This window comes from Haematobia irritans, chromosome 3, assembly GCF_050003625.1.
Source record: "Haematobia irritans isolate KBUSLIRL chromosome 3, ASM5000362v1, whole genome shotgun sequence".
In the NCBI taxonomy this organism is placed as follows: Eukaryota; Metazoa; Arthropoda; class Insecta; order Diptera; family Muscidae; genus Haematobia; species Haematobia irritans.
Genome location: NC_134399.1, coordinates 130,738,645 through 130,753,624, shown reverse-complemented (window position 1 = coordinate 130,753,624; position 14,980 = coordinate 130,738,645). Strand labels below are relative to the sequence as shown.

The 14,980-nt window shown below is 32.2% G+C and overlaps 1 protein-coding gene across 2 annotated transcripts in view; it reads left to right on the top strand.

The window, feature by feature from the left end:
* Window positions 1–735: 735 nt before the first annotated feature.
* The window catches only part of per (period circadian regulator), a 34,778-nt gene continuing 20,533 nt past the window's right edge, over window positions 736–14,980 (top strand). Inside the window, exon 1 of one of the 2 annotated variants that reach the window (XM_075299640.1) lies at window positions 736–895. The gene's annotated coding sequence lies outside the window, so the exon portion shown is untranslated. Of the gene's footprint in view, window positions 896–1,239; window positions 1,479–14,980 lie in introns of those variants that run through there. The other variant, XM_075299641.1, reaches the window with a different exon arrangement.

The window sequence follows — 14,980 nt, the reverse complement described above, 5'->3', positions numbered from 1 at the left end:
ATACTGAGCATCTTTCTCTTTGACACCATGTCTGAAATCCCACGTGATCTGTCAAATACTAATGCATGAAAATCCTAACCTCAAAAGAATCACCCTTTATATAAAAGTAATATGTATTTAATACTAGCGACGCCATCTATGTGTCAGACCGGGGACTTATCAGCCAACTTGTTATAAAGCGTCTTTATCTTAATTCTAATGATTCAATATTTTAGCGAATTTAAGGACAATTGCTTTAAATCAAAAATGTGTTTCTTTACTTTAAGGAAAATTTGCATTAGTTCAAAGACATAAGACTTTAACGGAGCCCCAAAATTCCAAAATGTATGTTCTAAATTTAATAAGCAACATTTTTGAAACAAACATTATAGACTTTATTTTAATATCACGTAAATAGTTTATTCAGTTTATGAACCTTTCCAAATTTTAAACAAGTCGTAAAATTTCTGCGATTCTGATTACAAACCATATATCGCCACGAACATGTTATAGTAGATGTATAAATTCGACTTACACTTACCTTTCATTAAAAGTGTTATGTTAATAATTTTTTTATCGCTAGCATGGAGGCTACCTTTATATGTATATGTGTTTGTATTTTGTTTCTCAATTCCACATACACCGAGCTTAAGCGTCAGCCATCTCGAATACAAAGGGAGAATACAGCAGAATTCTATGCCACTGTCTATATGGCAACATTTTGTCAGGCAATTTATTCCATTTCTTACTCTCAGACAAGTCAATCATTAGTTTATGTGCGAAATTGTCGGAGTGAAGACCTAATAAAAAAACAGAATATCTCAGTGCAACAATTGTTCAAATTAAAAACAAAAAGATAAACAAATAAGCAAATCAAAAACAGAGTGAATGAAATAAAATAAAATAATATACAAATGTATGTAATTTAAAAATATATATATATTTAAAGTTACAAATTTTCATTGTCTGGATTGAATGAATAAATGAATAAAATTCAATATAAATTAAATAAAATTAAATGTAAAACTGTAATTAAAAAAAAAATAATAGTGTCTGTTGATTTAATCAAAGAAATTGTTCTACTAAAAATTATACATTAAAAACAAATTTAATAAGTACATGCAAAACATACTAAAAATTTTTTTATAGTGAATATTTAGAGAAACTTAAATATAAAATAAACATTTTAAAAAATTCAGTTATTAAACATTTTGTAACTATATAAGTTAAATATTTTCGGGGGCACAATAGAAAAACATAAAAATAATTAAAATTAAAAAAAAAACATATGAATTCATGAATTTTAAAAAGAACAAATATATACATTTCAATATAGAAATTGTGAAATAAAATAAATAACAAAGCAGTTGGTCAGAGTGCAGAGAATGTATTAAAATTTTATTCGTGCGGTACAAAAAAAAACATAAGATAACAAAAAAATCTAACAAAAAAGCTGACAAGCATACAAATAGTACAAATTTTCAATTTATTCAAAAATAGTAAGTTTATTAAGTTTAATAAAAATGTAAGTTATACATCTTTAACTTTTCACAACGAAATTTTTATCAGAAATTTTTTTTCTCCTGTAATAACGCAGAATTTGAAACCAACCAATCAAAATATTGATTGAGTTTAGGTCGAAAACCTTAGTTGTTAGTACCTTCATTTTATTGTATTTATCTTCATAATTTATTATGATTTTAAATAAACTAATAATAATAATAATAATAATAATAATAATAATAATAATAATAATAATAATAATAATAATAATAATAATAATAATAATAATAATAATAATAATAATAATAATAATAATAATAATAATAATAATAATAATAATAATAATAATAATAATAATAATAATAATAATAATAATAATAATAATAATAATAATAATAATAATAATAATAATAATAATAATAATATTGATTGAGTTAATTAATTGTTTAATCAAAGTAATAGTAAGATTATTAATTAATAAAAATGTAAGTTATACATCTTTAACTTTTCATAACGAAATTTTTATCAAAAAACATTTTTCTCCAAAAAAAATGCTAGAAAATTTTGTCAAAATTTTATTTCTATAGAACATTTTCTCAAAATGTTACTTCTATAGAAAAATTTGTTAAAATTGTATTTCTATAGAAAATTTTGTCAAATTGTTTCTTTAGAAAATTTTGTAAAATTTTTTCCTTAGAAAATTTTGTAAAAATTTTATTTCTATAGAAAAAATTGTATTTCTATAGAATATCATGTAAAATGTTTGTCAAAATATTATTTCTATATTTTCATAACGAAATTTTTATCAGAATTTTTTTTCTCCTGTAATAACGCACAATTTGAAAAAAATCCAATCAAAATATTGATTGAGTTAATTAATTTTTTAATATTCAGTAATATTCAATCAAAAATATCACACATTTTCAATTGCATCGATTATTTTTGTTTTATTTGATGTCGGTGATTGATATTATCAACTTCGTGATTGATATTATCAATTCCGTGAAGCATTTTGAATTGAAAATTATTTGAATCAATTAATTTTATTATTGAAAAAAAAATATTTCTGTGATATTATTTTTTTTACAATAGAAATTTAACCATATACAAATATTTTCTCTTTAACGTAATTACTTTGATAATTATTTCAAGACTAAAACTTCTATGAAATACAGTGAAACCTCTGAAACTTGAACGCTCTGAAAACCGGATACCTCTCATAACTAACCAAATGCCGTGAAATGTTTGCTATATTAACACATTAAAATTAAGCTCTCACAAATGTTGATAAAATTTAGGAATGTTTCACTTTTGAGAGGTTTTGCTGTACTTTGAAACCCAACTTTCACACTGCGAAATTTTCTATAGAAATAAAATTTTCACAAAATTTTCTATAGAAATTAAATTTTAACAAAATTTTCTATAGAAATAAAATGTTGTTATGAACCAATATGGACCAATTTTTGTGCGTTTGGAGATCGGCTATATATAACTATAGACCGATATGGACCAATTTTGCTATGGTTGTTAGCGGCCATATACTAACACCACGTTCCAAATTTGAACCGGATCGAATGAATTTTGCTCCTCCAAGAGGCTCCGGAGGTCAAATCTGGAGAACGATTTATATGGGGGCTATATATAATTATGGACCGATATGGATCAATTCTGGCACGGTTGCTAAAGATCATATACTAACACCATGTTCCAAATTTCAACCGGATTGGATGAAATTTGCTTCTCTTAGAGACTCCGCAAGCCAAATCTGGGGATCGGTTTATATGGGGGCTATATATAATTATGGACCGATGTGGACCAATTATTGCATGGTTGATAGAGACCATATACCAACACCATGTACCGAATTTCAGGCGGATCGAATGAAATTTGCTTCTCTTTGAGGCTCCACAAGCCAAATCTGGAGATCATTTTTTATGAGGGTTATATATAATTATGGACCGATGTGGACCAATTTTAGCATGGTTTTTAGAGACTATATACCAACACCATGTACCGAATTTCAGGCGGATCGGATGAAATTTGCTTCTCTTTGAGGCTTCACAAGCCAAATCTGTGGATCGGTTTATATGGGCGTTATATATAATTATGGATCGATGTGGACCAATTTTTGCATGGTTGTTATATACCATATACCAACACCATGTACCAAATTTCAGCAAGATCGGACGAAATTTGCTCCTCCAAGAGGCTCACAATGGACTGAATAGTCTAAGTGAGCCTGAATCTTAATCGGGCTGCCACTTTAACCTTTAACCTAAGAGGCTCCGCAAGCCAAATCTGGGGATTGGTTTATATGGGGGCTATATATAATTATGGACCGATGTGGACCAATTATTGCATGGTTGATAGAGACCATATACCAACATCATCTACCAAATTTCTGGCGGATCGGATGAAATTTGCTTCTCTTTGAGGCTCCGCAAGCCAAATCTGGGGATCGGTTTATATGGGGGCTATATATAATTATGGACCGATGTGGACCAATTTTAGCATGGTTTTTAGAGACTATATACCAACACCATGTACTAAATTTCAGCCGGATCGGATGAACTTTGCTTCTCTTTGAGGCTCCACAAGCCAAATCTGGGGATCGGTTTATATGGGGGCTATATATAATTATGGACCGATGTGGACCAATTTTGTTAGAGACCATATACCAACACCATGTACCAAATTTCAGCCGGATCAGATGAAATATGCTTCTCTTAGACGCTCCGCAAGCCAAATCTGAGGGTCCCTTTATATGGGGGCTATACGTAAAAGTGGACCGATATGGCCCATTTGCAATACCATCTGAACTACAACAATAACAACTACTTGTGCCAAGTTTCAAATCGATAGCTTGTTTCGTTCGGAAGTTAGCGTGATTTCAACAGACGGACGGACGGACGGACATGCTTAGATCGACTCAGAATTTCACCACGACCCAGAATATATATACTTTATGGGGTCTTAGGGCAATATTTCGATGTGTTACAAACGGAATGACAAAGTTCATCCTATGGTGGAGGGTATAAAAATTGTACAGAGATAAAATTTTGTTGAAATTCAAACACGAAATTAATAATTACATTTAATTTTTTAATTGAAAATTTTCCAATTTCTTCAACCACGTAATCATAGAATTATTTTGACATGATATATATACTTGATTAAAAATAGAATTGATTTCGACGACATTTGCAATTATTATTTTTTTTATTGATTTAATTATAATTTTAATCGCAAACCTCTATTAATTGTTTGAGACAATCAATTATATAAATTCGAGTTAACCTCTTTTTTACTTCATTGATTTTTTAATTGATTCAATTAAAAAGTACATCCGATCTAGCACTTTCTTATGTATTTTTAATTTATAACTATGGGTTTTCCATGGATTTGAGTTAAGAATAACAATAAATTTAATAATTTAATAATAATAATAGTGCACCTCGCAAAAACTCTCATTACTACATAATTTTCGTAAGCAGTTTTTCACCTCAAGTACACAGAAAAAAATTTCACGAAAATTTCTCCAATTAAAATCTTAATTGAGTTTTAAAAAATATTCAATTAAAAACTTAATTGATTCATCAAAATTTTTAATTGAAATAAAAATCAATCGCACAAATTAAAAGTATCAATTAAATATTTAATTGGATCAATTAATTTTTTAATTGACTGTCAATTAATTTTTTAATTGATACTATCATTTCTGTGATTGAAGACATTTCAATTAAAAAACTAATTGGATCAATTAATTTCGTGATTGAATCAGAATTTTTTTTGTGTGTACTTACGCATTTTTTGATGGTATATATAAATATATGAACTAATTATTTCCGAGCAAAATTTTCAAAAATATTTTTAATTAATTTAATTTTAATTTTTTAATTTAATTATTTTAATTTTTTTATTTAATTAAAATATTATTTAGGATAATTAACATTTTAATCGAAAACATTAAAAAAACGTTAATCATTTTCTTACTTGCTTTATTTTCTAGTTTAATTAAAAAGTTAATTATGTCAGTTAATTTTCTAATTGGTTTAGTAAAATTTTCATTTTTTCTGCGAAGCAGACATTTGTCTGGATTTAAAAAAATAAATCAAAATCCCTTAAATCAAATATACATAAAATAAATCTTATTTAAACAATTTAAAAGTGCATTTCTGATTATTTTAAATTAAAATGGAAAAAATGCATATTGTATACAAGCTTTCTTATTTAAATTTTGAAGATTCTGCTAAGAAAAAATTTAATCCAATTTAAACGTGAATCGTATTTGCGACCAATCAATATTTTATCGTACTATTAGCTTAGCTTAGTTTCACCGAGTTCAGGCCAACGATTTGATATCATGGGTGAACGAAGAAAAAAAAAATATTATATAAAAAATATTATAAATAGTAAAAAGTAAAGGGTGTTTTTTAAGAGCTATAGGAATAAACTACTCTTTGAATTCTTTATATTTATATCTATTCATGAATATATTCATAATTGTCCCTTCAGATCATCGTTTTTAACCTTTTCATTGAAGTTTTTAGATTTCATATCAGATCTTATTGACAAGTCTTATTACTATGATATTTTTTTTTTATTTGTTTAATTTTATGATTCATTATTATTTTTGCCATTGTTTACGGATTTAAAACGATTTGATTATGAGATCTACATTACAAACATCAGAAGTCACATGTATTGAGCACATTAAACATGTGTAACATAAACACTGACATTTGCGCAAAAGTCGATAAAATTTACACTCATCGTGAGACAAAGAGATTGGCGTTATAGAATGTCTCAGTGCAGTTAAAATCTCAGTACATTCAGTATCTCACCCACTCAGCATATCATCGCATTTAATACAAACAGTGTAAATGTGTTTTTGCTGTAGAAAAAACAAATTCTACACTATTTTTGGTATTGTTTACGTGTACTGCCTTCTGCCAGAGATGGGAAGTAGTATTGTTTTTATCACACTTTTTAGGTTAAAACAGGCAGCTGTTTGTTGTTATACAAGACAAAAAAAAAGATTGTTAGGTCCACTGTAATACGAGGAGGGTTTACGTATAGTCCCCATATAAACCGATTTGTCGTACGGAGCCTCTTAGAGAAACAAATTTCATCCGATCCTGTTGAAATTTGGTAAGTGGTGTTTATATATGGCCACCCACGCAAATTGGCCCATATCGGTCCATAATTATATATAGCCCCCACACTGAAAAAAATATTGTCGTGAGGTCAAAGATTTCATGTCTTTAAAATACGAATACAAATTTTGCTTAGCTTAGAAGACGCATTTCTCTAAAATAAAGTTATTTTCCTTGTCCAAAAGTCGATAAACTTTTCAATGAAGTCGTATTGTCCTTATAATTAAGTGATTTGACTTAAAAATGGGTATCTTAACATGACAGAAAAAAATTATAGGCTAAGGTCAACTTGACTTTAATAATTCAGAAAAATTCTTTAAATTTAATGAAATTGTCTTTAAATTTGTTGTCTTTTTGCATCTTAACTACACAGCAAAAAATCGTTCAAATATAGGACATGTTTTTCAAAACTTTATTTTAAAGAAGTTTTTTACTTCAAACATAGCATAATTTCTACTGGAATTCGAGTCCTAATTTGGAAAATAAAGTTGCCGTTAACTCGTTTTTAAAGGACTTTTATAGCATATGAAAAAAAAAAGCTCAGAAAGCGAAAAATTAAAAATTGCTTCCTAGAAGCAAGTACACAAAACCTAAATTTAAAAGAGAATTGTGTCTTAAAAGTATCCTTACTTGTATTCTCCGCTTCTTTGGCTCGGAATCAATACAAATTTTTTTAAAGTAAAGACAAAATCTTTGGAACCGAGTATGCTTTTTTTTCAGTGCATGTAAACCAATCCCCAGATTTTGCTTACGGATCCTCTGAAAGAAGCAAAATTCATCCGATCCAGTTGAAATTTGGTACCTGGTGTAAGTGTATGATCTCTAACACCTATGCAAAAATTGGTCAATATCGGTCAATAATATAATATAAACCCCCATATAAACCGACCCCCAGATTTGGCTTGCGGAGACTCTTAAAGACGCAAATTCCATCCGATCTGGTTGAAATTTGTTACGTGGTGTTAGTATGCGGTCTATAACAACCATGCATATCGGTCCATAATTATATATAGCCCCCATATAAACCGACTCCCAGATTTTGCTTGCGGAGCCTCTTAGACACACAAATTTCATCCGATCCGGTTGAAATTTGGTACGTGGTATAAGTTTATGGTGTCTAACAACAAAAATTGGTACATATTGGTTTATAATTATATATAGACCCCATATAAACCGACGCCCAGATTTGGCTTGCGGAGCCTCTTAGAGACGCAAATTCCATCCGATCCGGTTGAAATTTGGTACGTGGTGTTAGTATGCGGTCTATAACAACCATGCATATCGGTCCATAATTATATATAGCCCCCATATAAACCGGCCCCATATTTGGCTTGCGGAGAATCTTAGAGACGCAAATTCCATCCGATCCGGTTGAAATTTGGTCTAACAACAAAAATTGGTCCATATTGGTTTATAATTATATATAGCCCCCATAAAAACCGACCCCCAGTTTTGGCTTGCGGAGCCTCTTAGAAACGCAAATTCCATTCGATCCGGTTGAAATTTGGTACGTGGTGTAAGTATAGGTGTCTAACAACAAAAATTGGTCAGTATTGGTTTATAATTATATAGCCCCTATATAAACCGACCCCCAGATTTGGATTGCGGAGCCTCTTAGAGACGCAAATTCCATCCGACCCGGTTGAAATTTAGTACTGGTGTTAGTATGCAGTCTATAACAACCATGCATATCGGTCCATAATTATATATAGCCCCCATAGAAACCGACCCCCAGATTTAGCTTGCGGAGCCTCTTAGACACACAAATTTCATCCGATCCGGGTGAAATTTGGTATGTGGTATAAGTCTAACAACCATGCAAAAATTGGTCCATATTGGTTTATAATTATATATAGCCCCCATATAAACCGACCCTCAGATTTGGCCATAATCATATATAGCCCCAATACCATCGGTAGCTATTACCACAATCCAAGAAATTCGATTGTGGATGACAGTCTTTAGTAGAAGTTTCAACGCAATCCATTGTGGAGGGTGCATAAGATTCGGCCTGGCCGAACTTACGGCCGTATATTTTTGTTCTTCAATAAATTGTCGCATCAACCCAAAAAATAGTACATTCCCTTCATATTTTTACCCCTCTCCAGATATTCTTTGAGAATCACCCTTGTGAATCCCAGAAAAAGATCATCTTGTTGGATATAGTCCTGTTAACGCCAAATGCAAAATCCTTAATTTAAAAATTTCACATTTTCAGGTATACATGTGAAATGCCAATAGTTCTTCGCACCTTCATATGGGGATCTTCCAATGAGGGATAGTACAGTTTAGACACTTTATACAAGGCGACGTGGGCGCGGCTTACATTGAAATTGATAAACCAAGTTTTAACACGATTGTAGACATCCAAGAAAATTTATTTCGAGAGTTTCCTTCTTAAAACAAGGGAGCCACCGTGGTGCAATGGTTAGCATGTCCGCCTTGCATACACAAGGTCGTGGGTTCGATTCCTGCTTCGACCGCACACCAAAAAAGTTTTTTAGCGGTGGATTATCCCACCTCAGTAATGCTGGTGACATTTCTGAGGGTTCAAAGCTTTTCTAAGTGTAACGCCCGAACGGCTATAATGTGGAACGCCCGAACGGCTATAAAAAGGAGGTCCCTTGTCATTGATCTTAACATGGAATCGGATAGCACTCAGTGATAAGAGAGAAGAAGTCACCAATGTGATATCACAATGGACTGAATAGTCTAAGTGAGCCTGATACATCGGGCTGCCACCTAACCTAACCTAACCTAACCTTCTTAAAACAAAAACTGAAACACCGACCCATTTTGCTCATTTTTCATTATCATGAAATCCGCGGATACCTGGTTGCACTTAATAAAACCGGTTAAAATAAAAATAACAGTCCGATCTGCCTGCCATTTCGACGGTATATGTTTATAAGAGTGTAATACAAAGTATGCCAATTTGGAAAACATTAACTGTTTCTTTCTTTTCCAGGAGACGTTTTTTAATTTTCTTAGAGTGTATGTTAACTTTCAAAGCCAGAAGTAAAGGAAGTAGTGTATTTATTCATATAATATTTAAATAAGCTAAATATTCTAAGACAAAATATTAAAATTTTACTCCCACGTGTCTTGTGGCACTTTGTAAAACTTCCATCCCTGTCAATTCCAATGCATGAGTGACTTCTGTAAACATGGTTGTTATTGCCGTCGTAATACTGACTGCAGGTCTGAAGCCGGCTGACATATGTTCAGTGCACGTGAATTTAACTGAACCACAATGTACAGAGAGGAAGAGAGCCGAGTGTATGAACGAACACTCGCATTGTTTACGTCCCTCACACAGATGTGAATGGAATGCGTGTCTCTTGTATAATGCAAACTAACTACACAGTAACAAAAGCGCAATTCGAACTGAGAGTACAATGTGGATAAACAGGTGATGTAAACCGGCATGCCCGTAAACATTGAGAGCCATAGGTTGGTTCGTAAAAAATTTGGTATTTTTGCAATAAATGCGCTATTGAGCTGGTCTTTATAAAATTGTTTTTAAATCCCATTTAACATAATACGTCATCGTTTATCACAAGATAGGAATACTTTTTTTCCAAATAAACTTTTTATCGCTAAACGATGGTACACTCAAAAAGAAAAAATTTTAAAAACAACTGTATCACCTCACCCAGCCAGATCTTACTAGAGACTATGGAAATGTGGATTAGCCAACACTGAAACATATGTATAGTCAGGCTTGTAAGATGGGTATCTGGCATTTTCTTTTCAATAGCATAATAATACCAATTCCTTCAGTCCTATCAGGCTGACATAAAAATAGTAAAAAAAACAAAACTTTAGTTAACAGGAACATACCTTTATTTGGCCACCGTGGAGCAATAGCCAGCATGCTCGCCTTGCATACAAAGGGTCGTGAGTTCAAAAGTTTTGTAACAAAAAATTATTTTGGTTATAAAATTTTGAAATTTTCGAAGAAATTAAAAAAAAAACAAGTGTAGAATGAGGTACTCCAGTTTTATAAAAAAAATTTAATTTTATTGAATAATAATTATAAATCAGATTTTCACACAACAAATTTTTTTTTTAGAATAGAGAAAAAATTCTAGTGACAGGAAAAAGCAATTTAAACAATTTGCAATGATGTACTGTTTTTCCAAACGTTTTTTTTTTTCATTGCGTGTATACATGCTTCTTAGAAATTCCCCAATTTTTTTTTTAAATTAAGCATCCAACTTTAACTTCAATTCACTTGTTCTTAAATTAATTTTCTGATCATTTCTATCTAATATCAAACCCTTACTCAGCAGTCAACTTCACCTTGAATAGACTGATTGACCTTCAAATTCAAACATGAGAGACTATGAATTCACACATCCTGAAATAAATACATCCGATGCCTTCAAATAATTTTTTGACTAACGAAATACAACTTGGAATATTTTCGTATAAAATGAATAGGCCATGAATATTTCATGGAAACATTTAGATTTTCTTGCATCCACTTATGAATGTGTGTGCAATGTCGATAGACTACAAGCAGCACAAGAGGAAAAAATATTTGTAATTTCTAGAAAGAAATTAATTCCAGGTATGTGGAAGCACTATCTCTACCTCGCTCGTGTTGCTTTTATATCGAATAGAGATAGCATAAGGCCCACATGTTCGCATCGATATACACTAGCACATTGTTTAGAGTCGTGAATGCTACATTGGTGAACAATGTAATGACGGTGTTCTTGATGATGGAACATAACGTGATAAGCATGACGATGATATTTGGTGGTGTATCACTCAGAAACGGATTAACGAATTGATGAATAGTTTTTCCATCATTTTTTCTCTGATCCTGCCTAAGCAAAAGTTATAGAAGAATATATATAGAATGTTTTAGTCCGATATAGTTTAACTTAATTTTAATTAATTTCACTCAACCGCTACTTCTGGACCTCGCCAGGGCAAATCGTCGGTTACTGAAAGTACTATGGGGAGGTTGACTGCACTCAACGAACTGCTGCAGTTGTGGTGAGGGCACCGTGTGAACAATTCGCCCTGCAACTTTACCCCTTTGGTAATTAGGTGAAACCAATGAAAAATCTGGCGAACACTCATAATCCTCATTTATTAACGTTCTGCGTTCTGAGGCTATGAAATCGGAAGGTTGGTCAGTTTAAACGATTATGGTGAGGTTGTCTTAACAGTCAGTGTTGCCAGTATTTATATCTGGCTCTTCTCCCCAAATTAAGACGCTTTCGTCCCCAAAAACCCCCAATTGAAATCAAAATTCCTCACAAAAATCCCCAATAAATTTTCGTCAAGTTGTTATGAAAAAATAAAGAAATAGGTTCTTCGGTAGTGTATCGGTAATAATTTAAATAAATTTTAAAAAATATACAATTTATTGTCTTACCATTTTGCGAGCTCCAATAAGATCAATATTTCGAAACACAACACCAGGACACCATTGATTGTCTTCCAAATGTTCGAAAAATGAAAATGGAAGTTCAGTCACTATGTATTTATGAACGAAAATTTATTTCTAAATACTCAATAATAATAAAATTAAGCGGTAGATAAATATGAAGGTCATTTCTATATCAATTGGTTATATTGTCCATATCTTGGATCAACACTGATGAGAGGACAACGAAATGATTTCACAATGCACAGTGGTCGATTTGAAATATTTAGGCGGCCAAAAATATTTTTGGACGTTAATGGCTTCGAAAGACTGTATTTTAAAAAACTATCTATTTATTTTAAAAAATAAATAAGAAAAACATATATTTTATAATAAAAACACATTTTATTATCATAAAAAAATAAAAATGCATTAAATTTTCTTATTGAAAGATGTTTCTATCTCGACTTCTTCGTGCTCAATACTTGATTGTGTGTGGAGCTCGGCAGGTTCTCATAGTTCTATAACTTCACTGGAAAAAAATCTTGTGTGAAGTTTTCTTTAACGATCTTTCACTACTTACGAGTGGATCTGAAGTAAGAAGCAATCTTTGATAAATATCACGGTTGCATTCTTCCCTTGAAAATTTTCTTGAAAAATTGTGTCTGTATGACCGAAAATGTTTATTTCGTGCTTCTGCAGCCTCCTCCGACAATTGGCCGATTGGCAACAGTGCATTATCTATGATGGTCGGTAGATTTATGCATTGTTGGAGTCATGGGATACCAGTCGTATAATTCCACATACATTTGCGCGATGTTGAAGGCATATTCTTTGAATTTTGTTGTATTTATTTTGTGTCCACTTGAAATCGCCTCTAATAAGAATTTAAATCTATGTATTAATTCGTGGTTAATGCCTGTTATGTCCGCCGCTAATTCTGTGTTTTCAAAAAATCTCCTACTCGTATTGCCATCATTGGTATTACCTAAATTGGCTTTAGGCATGTCCACCAACAGCCCAATTTTTATTCCGCTTAGAACTGGGACATGCCTTTCTTGGATTTCTGCGGGATTCTGCGGATCTTGTTTTTTTATAGAAAAGCTAAATGTGTAACGTATTCAATAAACAAAAAATATGATCCGGACGAATCCTGATCCATAACAAAATTGATTTTGAAATTAAAAAAATTAAAATTTTTATGTGAAAAAGAGGGTATATTCACCACCGAAAAATATAACGAAAGTTAAAAATAAAAGTTTAAACTATTATTTATTTAATAGAAGCTTACTTGAGCTATGGGAATCACTTTCACTTCACTACACAACTTAAAATAAACATACATGCGTATTGCGAAATTTGATATAATTCGGGCACCCAAATAGAAATACGTATCAAGTCAACGATCAAATTGCGTCTAACTGCACGGAAGCGGTAACGTATGGTTGTTGAAAAAAAGGGTGGGGGGTAATTCGAGGAAGTGTTTACTATACGTAGACGTCAATATTTTGTGCCTACTACGTATTTAAGACTTTTGGCCGCCTAATTACTCAATATCTACCTATGTGCAATGTCTTAACCTACCTGAGTAAACTTATAAAATAGCGCTTGGGTCCCCAAAATGAAATCCTGTGTCCGTTTCTGGTCCAAATGCTTCATTCAAATTTATGGAAAATCACACGAACTCCCCAAGTCCTCAAAATTGTCATCCCCATCGACGAAAAAATATCTCCAATTTCTCAGACAAGGTAACGTCATTTGTCAGAATATGGAAAATCAATTAAATATTTGGCGAATTGCTGCAGTAACTCATAATCGTTTACCGTGCGAATGTATAGCCAGGGCTATACCTCTCTAATCGTTATCTATGAGAGAATGTCATTGGCTATATATCTTATAGTCGACGATATTAGTTTTACAACCAACGATAGTCGACGTTAGTGCCGTCCACAATAATGCGTTTTACAGATTATCAGTTATTCCGCACAAAATGTCGGTGTTTGTAAAGAATCTTACAGTGTGTCGGATCGATACGACTTGTCGGCGATGACTAAATAATCCGTAAATGTGTTATCGATCCCATAAACATGCAGCAGTATCGATTATGCCTTCGGACTTAACTTATAATGTGCACAATATATGGGATATGTTCGACACGAGCACTGTCGTCCGGAATAACTGATAGTCTGTAAAGCTCATAATGTACAGTGAAATGTCTCACAAGTGAACATCCAAAGTCGCCAAAGATTTATCCACATGCCCTCAAGCTAAAGCAGGAGGTCGGTATGAAACTCTTACCGATATCAACCAAATTCCACATATCTATTCCTAATATTAAGGTGTACAAAACCCACACCGGGTAACCGCTTAATCGGTTTCAATCACACACACCGAAAACGGATAGTGACAAAATTTGAATTGTTTAATCGGTTAACGGGTCTTCTGTATTTTAATGAAATTTCAATTACGATGCCTAGAAAACCAAGAAGTCTAATCGCGTAGATCGTTCTTCATAAGCCATTTGGGGGACATACAAAACTTGGTCGCATGATACTCGACAAGCCTATTGGTGCCTCTAGATTTCCAATTTCAGGAAAATCGGATAAAAATGGCCGTGTCGGGAATCCCAAGAATCCTCAACACGAGAGATAGCCTATATGGGAGCTATATCACAGCTCGGACCGAAACCGAACCCATGAATCCTCAACACGAGAGATAGCCTATATGGGAGATATATCACAGCTCGGACCGAAACCTAAACCGGGTAGTGACAAAATTTGAATTGTTAACTCGGTTAACGGGTCTTCTGTATTTCAATGAAATTTCAATTACGATGCCTAGAAACCCAAGATGTCTAATCGCGTAGATCGTTCTTCATAAGCCATTTGGGGAGATATACAAAAGTTGGTCACATGATACTCGACAAGCCTATTAGTGCCTCTAGATTTCCAATTTC